The following is a 762-nucleotide window of genomic DNA, read 5'->3' as shown; positions in this document are numbered from 1 at the left end:
CATGATGTGAATTATTCAATGCCTTAAATGACCTAACCTTGTTTTAGTTAGAATTTACTCATATTGTCCAAAAATGAGCTTGTTCTGGACGATGTCATCAGGGAAATCGTCTTCATCACACTACCTTATCCTAACGCGTGGTTTCTCATATCAAACTGTTTCCCAACTTGGGATGGTTCCTCAATTTTCTTTCAACTGAATGAAGCATTCAAAGTTTCTGGATGGGCGAGAAAATGCCATTAGAAATTATGGTCATGTTCAAATCAAACATCTGCAAGTAAACCTAATATTGTCTATCATGAATCAAAACTTTAAATAGATGAGACTCATATATTCTCAGTCATACACAGTGGCGAATGATTGAGACGTAACCTGTATCTCGAAGGCACAAATTTGAAATAGATTCTTAAAACTTTGGGCAACAGGAATTTATTTAGTTTATCAAAATTTAACTCTGAGTAAAGTTTATGCTCATAACACAAAACCTCAATTTCAATATCTGGAGGAATCAAATTTTATGAGTAGAGATACGCAAAAATAGTACTTTAATTTTAATTTTATAGCACTTTCAATTAGAGTCTATAATAGTATTTTGTAGCATCTAGTTTTTCCGTATTTTCATATTTGTTATATTTTTCTTAGATGACGTAAAAATGTGATGAAAAACAGTTAATTGAAAAAATACGTAATTGTTTAAATAATTTTGGGGTAGAACAATTATAAATTAAGGAGTAAAATATATAGTAAATAATTAAATATGAG

This window comes from Ischnura elegans, chromosome 11, assembly GCF_921293095.1.
Source record: "Ischnura elegans chromosome 11, ioIscEleg1.1, whole genome shotgun sequence".
Lineage (NCBI taxonomy): Eukaryota > Metazoa > Arthropoda > Insecta > Odonata > Coenagrionidae > Ischnura > Ischnura elegans.
The sequence above is the reverse complement of the archived record's forward strand: the minus strand, read 5'-3'. Positions refer to the sequence as shown.